The sequence below is a fragment of the Rhea americana genome, unplaced genomic scaffold (genome assembly GCF_003343005.1).
Source record: "Rhea americana isolate MKP2758 unplaced genomic scaffold, rheAme1 scaffold_72, whole genome shotgun sequence".
Taxonomy (NCBI): Eukaryota; Metazoa; Chordata; class Aves; order Rheiformes; family Rheidae; genus Rhea; species Rhea americana.
The window spans coordinates 3,406,822-3,417,524 of record NW_028186890.1 but is presented as its reverse complement, the minus strand read 5'-3'; the positions used below and the strand labels follow the sequence as shown (position 1 = coordinate 3,417,524).

Below are 10,703 nucleotides of genomic sequence, written 5' to 3'. Positions count from 1 at the left end.
AAAAAAAAAAGAAAAAAGAAAGAAAGAAAAAGAAAAGCCTTTCCTGCCCGGCTGTGCTTCAGCGGCCTGCTCCTCTCCCTGCACCCAGGGCCGTGCACCCTTTGCTGCGGACCAAATGCCTGTGCAGGTCCCCGTCCCTGCCCGGGTCCCTCCTGCCCCGGCGGCCTCCTTGCACTTTTCCCTTCCTCTCCTCTCCCGTCCCCCAGCTCCGCGAAAGGAGCTGGTGCCCCGCGGCCCGGCCACCTCCGCCGCCAACAGCCCCTCGAGCTCGGCCCTTGGCCCGCCGCGTTTCGCCCTCTCTCATCCTGAGCGGGTCGGGCAGCGTGTKGCGAGGCCTGAGCTGAACGGAGGCTGCCGGGCACGCCATAAGCCAGCAGGCGGGAGCTCTTTTTATTTCATTTTATTATATATATATATAATTAAAATAATAAACAAGTCGTTTCGAGTTATAAAAAGCCCATGCCTGCTATCTATTCCTCCCGGCTTCTATTTCTAGATCTAAGCTCTTCCATTGCATTGTACAGATAAATATAGGCCAGGGAGGGYTGCGGTTGTAAATATAAGAAGGAAACGATAGGGGATCACTGAAGTGCTTCCAGACCTGTTGCTGGCGGGACCGGCGGCCTGTGGCACCGGGAGCCCGGCCGTCCCCGCTCCCCTCGGAGGCGGCCGGCCGGCGGCCTCCCSTCCGCCGGGGCTCCCCGGCGCCCCCTCCACTCGGCCCCCGCTCCTTCTCTGCGGTAAAACTGTGGCTGGCGGATTATCCCGCAAACTAGAACCCTCAATTAAAGTAGAAATCTTAAACAAACCCCCTCAGAACAGGTTGTATATCTTCGCTTAGGARGGGGGAAACCTTCGAGTGATTTATGTGCTGAAGTAATCTGACTTTCTATTTCTTCTGAGTGTAGCTGAAGTTATATTTCTTAAAGCATATGTAGGTGTATACATATGTACACAMAAAACATATACATATACTGTTGTCTAAAAATACAGGAGGAAAAAATCATTTGAGAAGTGAACGCGAATGTGGTGGGGATGTTTGCTCAAGGGGGACAGGAGAAAGGAAACGGGCTTTTTCTTGCAAAGGAAATTCTTTAAGTGCCGGCTTATACAAATAATGACCATTTCTTTTATTTAGTGAGCAGATATAAAGTGCAGTCTACAGTGCGTTATTCGTAAGAGTGCAGAAAGCAAGCACTGTAAGAATTAGAGGATCGTTGCGAGTTTTTTTTTTTTTTTTTTTTTTTTACGCTGACACTTTTAATGCATTTGTCCTCCTTCCCCTAATGAAACGTAAACTGCAGGCACGGCCCGAGCGAGCCGCTGGGGTCGCCCGCTCGCTCCCCGCTGCGGCGCGCAGGGACCCCGCGGGCTCCCGCGGGCTTTGCAAACAGCGGGGCCGCGGGGAGCCCACGGCGGGGGCTGCGCCCGGGAGGGGACCCGCCGCTCTTCGCACTCTCTTTGCTAGGACTTCTCCGCGTGGGGCGGTGTGGGGTGGGGAAAGGGCTGTCGGGGGGCGACCTGGGGCCGGCGGCGGAGGGGAGACGCTGCCCGGGAGCTGCGGGGAGCAGCGTGGGAGTGTAAAGTGCGCGGGAGGGAGGCAGGGCTCGGCATGCGTGGGGACGCGGGGCAGGAGAAGGGGAAGCGAGCCCCCCACGGCCAGGAGGGAGAAGGAAAGGGCGAGAAGATCCACTAGGGAAGGAAAAGAGAGACGGAGGGGAGCGGGAAGGGCTGAGAGAAGGGCAGCCACGCAGGGAGAGCGCCGCCGGCTCCTTGGAGAAACTGCCTCTTCCCAAGTTTTATAACGCTGACTTCCTTGCGATCCTCTGCCAGGACCGGCTGCGGGCTCCCCAGGGTGCTGCTGACGCTGCTTTGGCAATTGCCTTCTCTTTTTTACAATAGGGCCACCAGATCTGCCATTCAAGGGCTCCGGCACCCTCCCAGGGAGGGGAGGGAGCTCTCGCCAGGAGTTTGGCTAAGCCTCTGTTTGCACAGACGCTTGGAGGTGCGGGATCTCCTCCACAGAAACCTGTGGGATTTCCTCAGGGAGCTAAGCGGAGCAGAGCAGGACGCGAAGGTAGGGCGCACGCTTGTTACCGTGTCTTCACAGGAAGATTTATTTGTGGCTCTTTCCAAAGATGTTTTTCGCTTCTCTTGACTTGGACGGTAGATTTGGCTGGAGACTTTTATAGGATTCCTGACCTGAGCTGTTTATAACACTCATGTGTCAAAGGACCAGGAGACTCCCTCCCCCTGTATGTGCGCCGGTCCCTCCTCGCAGGAAGATTTCTTTTCACACTAGAACTGTTTATTTTCAGTTTGTCCGCTGCTGATTGGGATTAACTCCGCTTTAGCCCTTAATTTCTGCAGCGCACGCTGTAGTCCCAGGACGTTACCAGCAACAAGAAGGAGGTAGAACGAGAGAAYAAAAAAGATCTTAAACTGTTACTAGTCGTAATTGTTTTGAAAGGAACACAGTGCGAACCGAACGAGAAATATACTGATGGGGAGAGAGATTTGGAGATGCTTACTGAGTGCGTCTTTTCCTAAGGGTTTGATGTAGGAGTGCTATTAACAATATATACTGATGCCAGATAGCGCAAATGAGCTGTGTGTGTGTTATCTGGAGCTGCAGGCTGTTTATTTTGTGCTCCCTTTTGAGTGCACATTCAGTGTGGTTGCATGACTAACTGGCTGGAGTGATTCACTGGCTGCTTTATGGGTGACTGCTCAAAACAAGTTGTGAATCAAAAGAGATTTCTTTGGCTGTGGTTTCTAACCTCCCAAGTTAAATGCACTCAGGGTTTAAGGGGAGCTAATGTGCAGACTTCAGTCCCTCAGATCTTGAAGATTTATTCCCTTTCCAAGTCCTGCATTCAAAGCCATGATGAGTTTCCCTTGTAAGAGGGAGGTGGTGTCTGGGAGGCTCATAGCCAAGGTCTGCTGCTAAAGGACATCTCCAGGCACATCTCAGTCCGTTTAGTCGCCCTGCTTTCCGACTCTTTAACCAGTTTTCCCTCGGAGTCTTTAAAGCCGGTTTATTGCCCTGTTCATGGTATTTGGGTAGCCGTGGCAATTCTCAGCTCAGTGTGATGTATCCTGTGGTAGTTTCCTTCCCTTTTTTGCTGTTGGAAAAACTGAGACTCAGAGACTGAAAGCAGCTTGTGCAAGGTCAAGCTGTTACTCAAGCCGTGCTCCTCCAAGGGCCGCGGCTCTTTCGGGACATTATCAGCAGGCTGGAGGCAGGAGGCAGAGGAGGAGAGTGCTTCGCAGAGGCTGGGAACTTACTGTGGAGAACATTCTCTGTTTCATTTTGGAGGGGGTTAAACTTAGGTTTCATTAKTCATCTCAAGAAGCTGTAGCAATTGCTGTGTCCTGTGTACCCAGGTATCCTAGCATATAAAATTGGCTTAATCTGCCAAGACACATTAATGGTCTCAGTTTTGGAAAGCAGCTCACTTGCCTAGAAACTCATACTGGCCAAACCGAGAGATCAGTTGGTTACTGCTTTTGAGAAAATGCTGAGAAATCCCTACCCTCAGAGTCATACTTTTCTGAATTATCCTTCCCACACATTTGGAGGAAAATCCCATCCCTATTGTCCATCAGTTTGGAAAGCAAAGATCCAATATGTTCATATAGACACATTTTTAAAAGGAAAAGAAATAAAAGGAAAAGCCTGAGCAGTTACACAGCTAACAGGACTCCTGTGATCTGAGAATCATTTGCTGAGAGATCCATCAGAATATTTCATATTAATAAGGTGTTACAGTAATTTGCAACGGTTACTTGTCCCTCAGCTGCCCCAGCTTGTAAGCAGAGCTACGTAAGTAAATTTACATATATTAAATAAACGATGCTCTGTTTAAGTTCAGATGAATCAGTGTTTTTAGGCATACTGGTCATTCTGCCTGGCCATGTTTGCCTTTATATTCACAGTCTACCATATTTGGACTATCACATAAGTAGGCAGGATGTGAAAGAGCAGTTCTAATCACCATGATATTTCTAGAGCCATTTTTCCATCCCAAAAGATTTTCTGAGGAATAGGGGAGGAAGATGGAGAGAGGAGGGAACAGAGATGAAAGATAGGAGACAGGGAAGAAGAAGAGGAGAAACCTGGAAGAGTGATGAGCAGTAGCAGACTGACTACTATTAATGAAGGTGGTCTGCAACTGATTTTATGGATGGTCTAAGTTTGAATTCACAAGCATTAGACTCCTCATGTCTTTCTCCATTGGGAATTGCTGTGATTCAACATTTAGCAGCTCCTGTCTTCAGGTCCCAGCAGGATTTAGCCATGATAGATTGATATGTCATGAACGATCATCCATTCTTGTCTGTACCGATCAATGACTATTGCATTGCCTAACTCAGCAGTTAAATGCTTATTTAAGTCTGAAAAATCATATTGAAGATGCAGTTTAAGGTTTACTCTGTTGCAATTAATTTGTCTGCTGGAAGCAGATGGTTGAATAAGTATTATTTCAAAGCATTTTCTTTATTAGCAAGGTCTCTGTACATTAGTTGTGGCAAGTGAATTTTTAGGATGTGACAGAGCTTGAAAGGCAAGCTGTTAGATGCTCAGTGACAGATAGATGCACTGTACACTGAGGCCAGGTGAAAAAAAATCTATGTGGTTTATAAAGAGAGTGACTTCCTTGATTCAGTAAAAATCTGAAAAGTGAGGAAGCAGCCATGGGAATTCAAGAGACAGAACATTTGGAGCTGCTGTGCTGAGCACAGGCCACTGGCAATGCTGTCCAGTCCCAGTGCTATTTAGGTGCAACAGTTTAACTGGAAACTCAATGCAAATCCTTCATACGCTTCTAGTAGAAATAGTGTACGTGTGCCTGTGTGGCAGGAAACATAACCAAAAACAGTGCAAAATCAAAGTCAACGTAGTCACAGCCTGTCAGAGAAGCACTATCAGTGGGAAATGAGGAACCTGAGGAAAAGAAAGAATGAATATTTGAGCCAGATTTCTGCCTGGGAGAAATAAATGGAGCTTATCATATTGACTACAGAAATGGCTTTTTTTAGGGAGACAGTCTTTCGTATGCAAACACCAGCACATAAAAGAAATACTGCAGGACTCATTGGTTCCTCCCTGTAGTGGAAATATTACCTCCTCAGGATTTCAGATATTGAGTAGGTGCCTCAGCCGGGAAAGTTAACCCTGGTATTGGGCTAGGATTCAGTTTCCAAAGAGGGAAACAGTGAGCTGTATGTCCTTTTGATGCAAGAGGTATTAGATAACAAAGGTGCTTACAGAAACCTAAGCTAATAAGAAACAATAAAAAGTGAAAGGAATTCACACAAGAATAAAATCAAAACAAAACAAAGTTGTGAACTTTGCAGAGAGAGTTAGGACAATATTGGGAATTTTCCCAGAGTGGTCAAAAACAAGCTGAAAATGAGTYTTTACTGGGACAGTGTCCAGAGAGATCTGAAGGCCCAGCTGCAAACCCCCAAGTCTGTGACGTGCTTGGGGACGTGCATGCCACAGGCCAGAAAAATTTTCACAAAACAGGGGAAACAGGAAAGTGTTGTTCAGGCTGAAACCTAATAGGAAGCCTGAGCTGCAGCAAGGAATTCTAAAAGAATAGAAAATCGTCTTGAAAAGGAAACCAGAGGATCGCTGGGGTGCCAGCCTGCTGGGCATGCAGTTGGTCTAGCGCTGTCCAGTCTGTCATGCAGGGCTTGAGACACCCACAGCACTGGCCGTTTTCAGCAAGTGTGCTCCGTAACACAGGGGGGCTCACAGCACCGGGTTTTCCAGCTCCCGCAATACCGCCAGGGGAAGGAGCGGGTGGGAGGCCAATGCTTGTGCCCTGCCGCTGCGCGGCTGGGGGGAAGGATGGGTCGGAGGGAGCCTGGCTCTGCAGCGCTGCTGCATGGACCAGAGCCCGAGGCTGAACGCAGAGCAGGGGTGCGCTCTGTTGCCTGTGCCCCAGCCTCTCACCGCAGGGCTGGAAGCCCGTCTGGCCCCACCGCGGTTCCCTCCCAGCCTCCACGCCTGAGCTGCCCCCCTGGGCTAGTGCATGCCCAGGCCTCCTCCTGGGGTGCAGTCAGCAGCACGGCTGTGGCAAGGACCCATACCTGAGAGCTGAGCAGCCCGGTGTTGTAGACACAGCACGATTTATCAAGATTTGGTCTGAACCGTCATAAGCAGATTGGAGCCAGATATCAGTCTGAGCTAGCCAGGACAGAGCTAAATGCTAGGAGGCAAGGGAAAGAAGAGACCCACCTAAACTGGCAGACGACCTGAAGACATTTTGTGTTCCTCACATCTCCAGATGCCGGTGAGGATTTCCAAGATAAATAGCCGATGGACCAATTGCTAGACGCTTAGGCAGATTGTGGAGTAAAAGGAGGCCAGAAACACTCCACGAAATTGTGGAATTTATGGCAGAGCTTAAATATTGCATTTCAGCCCTTTAGCAGGAGTAGAAAAAGCTGCTACTGGAAGASGGAATCTGGTTGCTTTAAGTCTCATAAGATCAGCTCCTATGGTAGAGAGCAGAGAATTTTCATCCAGTTCATACCACTTCAAGCTGTTAGTAAAAGGGACTTATGCAGGATAGGAAAGCAGTGGGGGATTGGCTGCAACATCAAACATGACTGCAGCAGCTCAGTTAAGTGCTGCTCTGGTGGGGAGGGGAAACACCCACAAAAGGGGTTGTTATAAATATATGGCTAGTCAGGACAGAGCCTCATAAAAATCTACTGAAAGCCCCAAAGTGAATTCAGGGAATAGGAGGATGTGAAGTTGYGCATGCCAAGCTTGGAGATACTGTTTTTAAGTTAGAGTTGAGGCTGTAGCCGTGCCTTGTGGGTGCCCAGGGCCGGATATTAAGTTGGTGTTTAAAGCACTCCCCCTCTTCCCTGTAACCTTCAACTAATTTGCTTTTGGGAAGGTTACTTTTGTGACTGGTTGTACTGAAAATCCTCTAYTCCTTGGCCTTGATGGCAAAAAAATGGAGTTTTTGGTTAAACAATCTACGTGCCTCYACTTGGCAACTCTCCACTTTAGAGAGAGGCCCATGGGGGAAGGCAAACTGCTATAGCCAGAGCTAGGTTATTGCGTATGTAATTTATAGTCATTGCAGATGCTCAGCCATGCACTGCAGTTGCTAACTGAAACTAGACGGAGAGAGAAGAGGATGGGGAAATCCACAGTGGAGCCACCTCATGGATGCGAAGGAAGGCAGAGACTGGAGAAAGTGCTCTTGCTGGGGASAAACGCACGCAGGAGACTGGACCTCCAGGATCTGGGAAAGAGCTCAGCGTAGCCAAGGCAGGAGATGAGCCAATGCTAGGCATGCAGCTCRGGGCAATTGGTACCTGGCAGATAAGCACCAGGGCCTATCAAGCAGCAGTGGTTTCCTTTGGAGATACGGCACAAGTGAAACAAAGAGGTCTGGGCAACCCCTTTGCAGTGCCTACCTCTAGAAATATGTATCTTTGAGCTTTAAGCCAACTCTTGGACCTCATCAATTTTCCTGGTTAGAAAAAAAGGTAAGTAATAGGTTTACTGGGAATATGGGAAATTATGTTAATCAAAGAATGCTTGTCCCTTACCATTAATTGATGATATCTGGGATGTGCTATACTAAGTTCATTTTGGTTTCCACAGTGGATCAGTAGATATGTGGAAGTAAAAATGGCTTTCATGTTAGAACAAGCCCATAGCAATCTGTAGCACTGGTCTCCCATTGCTTGTGTAAGGTGGCCCATGCTTGAGATTAGTATTGAGGTATTATAGGGCTGGCCACTCAGCCCCTCTGTTATATCTGAGGATATCCTGGCATACTGTAAACCCTTTAAATAGGAACTGATACATTTTTATAAACAGGCTGTCATAAACYTGAGGCTGCCAATCTGAAACTGAACCCAAAGCACGATGAACCGTTTAAGAGGTGTAATGCTTACCCTGTGCAAATGCTCAGCCAAGGGCATTTGGGGCAGAGTTTCCACCGACACGAGGAAAGGGAGGCTGGATGGCCCAGGTCAGCACTTCCAGCCTTCACGGGTTTTGCAGGGTGCTGATCCTACTGCTGAGGGGTTATTTGTGGATTTGCCAGGACTGCAAAAGCACCTCACACTTCTTGTGAGAAGGGAAAATTACCTCAGTGGCCAGAGCAGAGCAGCTGTGCATTTTCAGAGATGAAACAGTTTCAGTTGAACAGAGGTGGGAGTGTGTGTGGAATGGGAACAGTATTGACATGAAACCAAATTGAGCTTGAATGGATGGTGACTAAATACTGCAAGAAATGCCAGAGTGACATTAGCACACCAAGCATATAGATCCTGTAGTGATTAAATCCCTAGGTTTTTTCACCCAGCTATTCTGTCTGGAAATTTGTGATCCTGACATAGCATGCAAATGTGTAATAGCTCCCTACATTCAGCAATCCTGAGGGACATCTTGCGTTGGGACTTGAAATTTGCAGTGATCAGCAGATATCCATAGGCCTGRGCATCAGACTCACTCTGATAATGTCTTGCTCAGATACTTTCTTTTTTGGGCAGACACTTCCCTCAGCAGGACAATAAGGAAATGCATACTAAAAGGATTGAGACTGCATCCTTTTTTTTTCTCTTTTCTTTCAGAGTCTGTAGAAATGAAAATATTTCTGCTTCATTCACTGGAACAGCAGATGTGGGTTTGTAAGAGCAGAGGTCAAGGAGCTAAGCATCCCCCCAAAAGGCTCTTGGTATCAAGAGAGCATGACTGAAAACTCATTTTGCAACTGTGTCTGCTTTGGAATACAGACTCTTTTTAGAATAGCCAAGTAACGGCTTTCTGGTCATAATAGGAAGACTTGGAATTTAAAGACAAAATGTTGTATAGRAGATGGGGAAATAAAACAATGCGTGATGAGTATTCATGAGTTGCCAGAAACCCTGAAAAAGGAGGTTCAAAGAAGGTTGTTAAGATGTTAAAATCATTGGACATCTTGAAGTTGTAAAATTCTTTGTCATGCCAAGATAGAACTGGTTTTGAGGAAAATGTAGACAAGCTTTGGAAAATTCCTACAGGAAATGTGATGTATTTCTTGCATGTCTTGTATTGTAAAAGTGGATCCCCAAAGATGCGGAGAAACCCTATTGAATAGTGTCTCATGGGGACYTTACTGGGATCCGTTGCTGTTGATGTTGTTGGGCCTTTGCCTGAGATGGAATCTGCCAGACAATATTTGTTGGTAGCCATGGATTTCTTTAGAAAAATGACCTGAAGCTTACCCAAAAAGGAACGAAGAGACTGTGATAGCAACCAAGGTTCTAACAGATGATTTTTTCACCATATTTGGGGGCCTAGGCATAAAGGACATGCGGCAAGGAAGAGATTTAAGGGCAAAGTATTTCAGCAGGTTTGTTAGATTCTAACAAACTAAATAGGAGCTACCCAGTGTTCTTCTGCTGGCAGAGTGGGCAAGACCTGGMTGGTGAAGGTAGGAGGGATTGAGCTGGCTGAATAACGGAGGTGTTTCATGCTGGCATAGATGCCCTGATTTTCACTGCCTGGTCTCCCAGTGCTGCTCCTAAAGGTCTTTGTATCATCCTGCCCCATGTGGGCATCTGAAATACCTTAGGGCATTTTTGATGGCACTAAAAACCTGTAGGTGGGCAACTGAATCACACTTTGGATACTTCGTGGAAGAGCAACAGCAGTTCTTAGTCTAYTCTGTTAATTTTAATGACTTACAGAGAAGTAGGAAGGAAGAGTGCAGTCTGACCCTATGTCTCCTCCTTGAACATTAGCCAAGAAGTGTAGCAAACTTCATGCAAGGAGTTCCTGAATTTGGGCTGTTTGGTATGCACCAGTGTGTCATATCTGAACTTTGCAAAAATCTYGAAGTGGAAAAGCTTTGACTTTTTTTCTAGAGAAAAATAAATTTCAGTACAGCCTCTGGCAAAATGATTTAGACACATATGTGGAAACCAAGGTGATTTCACATCCCATGGAGAAAGAGAGATTAGGAGCCCAAAGCGGGTAAGTCATGATGTGTAGCAGTGACTTCATATATGCATTAACACGTAAGAGTCAAGTGGGCCCTAGTCCAGGATGAATTGTGAGGGGAATTGAGTAGGCGTCAAAGACTGAGAATGCARGTGGAGATGTTGAGTCTGATGAAAATTAGTTCCCTATTAGAGAAAAATATGTAACGACCTGGTTTAGCCCATAGATTTCATTGAAACTATAAACTTTGCTCTCAGGGAGTCATAAGGAAGCTGAGCAGCGAGAGATAGCCTACAGTGACWTCTCAATGGAAGTTGTGTCCCTCTGAACCGTCTCTGTGAAAATGTCCTGACAATAGTATCTAAATAACTAAATACGTTCCCTTTGTAATCTTCCTCATTTTTTGAGGATGAAACAGGTGACGAGACTCCATCCTTTTGTACTTTGCTATCAGCAGGTTAGGAAGAGGTAGGTTCTGAGGGGATTGCTTGGTGGTGGTGAGGAAAGCAACCATCTTTCAGTCAGCACCATGCCAGAAGTAGTGACACAGTGGCTGTCGACCCAACGAAATCAGCAGAAGAAGGCACCAAAAAGCTGATGGCAGCTCAAACAGTACTTCTTAGGTAGATATGTCCTGAACAATTGGGCAGATGGGGTGGGGGGAGAGTAAGGCCTGGTGGTGCAGTAATGATAGTGAGATAGCACCCCAGGTTAGCTCAACAGCTCCTGCTGTGTC

The 10,703-nt window shown here is 47.1% G+C and overlaps 1 protein-coding gene across 3 annotated transcripts in view; it reads left to right on the top strand.

Moving 5' to 3' along the window:
• Positions 1–10,703, top strand: part of ALX4 (ALX homeobox 4) — a 69,430-nt gene that overhangs the window by 25,363 nt on the left and 33,364 nt on the right. Inside the window, exon 1 of one of the 3 annotated variants that reach the window (XM_085321864.1) lies at positions 1,998–2,077. The exons of the other annotated variants lie outside the window; for them this stretch is intronic. The gene's annotated coding sequence lies outside the window, so the exon portion shown is untranslated. Of the gene's footprint in view, positions 1–1,997; positions 2,078–10,703 lie in introns of those variants that run through there. 3 annotated transcript variants of the gene reach the window in all.